The following is a 750-nucleotide window of genomic DNA, read 5'->3' as shown; positions in this document are numbered from 1 at the left end:
CGCCGCTCGGCCGGCACGGCCCGCCGAATACGTCCCCTTACTGGCTCCCGCCTCGGGACTTTGTCAGAAATTCATTCGGGCAAGGTTTCCATTCGGCGGCCGGAGCACCGGTAGTCATACGGAAAATGCCGCCCCTCGGCCGGCATGGGCCTGCGAATAGGTCCCGCTGACAGACTTCCGCGATTGGGTATTTGTCCGAAAATCCATACCGGCAATCTTCGGAATCGTGCGGAAAAGCTGCCGCGTGGCCCGGGTTAACCAATTGGGGAGGCCGGTGCCATCTACCGAATACTTCAACAACTCGTGAAAACGGCCTCCCTATATATCTGCAGGAACCCCGCCAATGCCCCCGTACAGAAATTGCATGTGTCAAAGGGGCGGCCGAATCTGACCCCGGCGGCCGAGCCTCTGGAACTCCGGGTCGGCCTCGGCCGGCAAATCCGACCCCCATCCAGACTTCCGGAGCGGACTTGGTTAACGAATTGCCACCGGGCAAATGGTTAACCGACAGATCTTGGAGGCTCGTTACCCAAGCCATCCCCCGCCGGTGCGAAAAGTTAACAATCAGCGGGCGGGCAATTCGTGAACCGACCGGGACCGGGCAATTCGTTAACCATTCGGAACCGGGCAATTCGTTAACCAACCTTGTCCTGGCAAGGAGTGCACCAACCCGGCCGGACAATTCGTTAACCAAGCTGGCTCTGGCAATTCGTTAACCAACCTGGCCGGGACAATTCGTTAACCAACCCG

Source organism: Mobula birostris, chromosome 12, assembly GCF_030028105.1.
Source record: "Mobula birostris isolate sMobBir1 chromosome 12, sMobBir1.hap1, whole genome shotgun sequence".
In the NCBI taxonomy this organism is placed as follows: Eukaryota; Metazoa; Chordata; class Chondrichthyes; order Myliobatiformes; family Myliobatidae; genus Mobula; species Mobula birostris.
The sequence above is the reverse complement of the archived record's forward strand: the minus strand, read 5'-3'. Positions refer to the sequence as shown.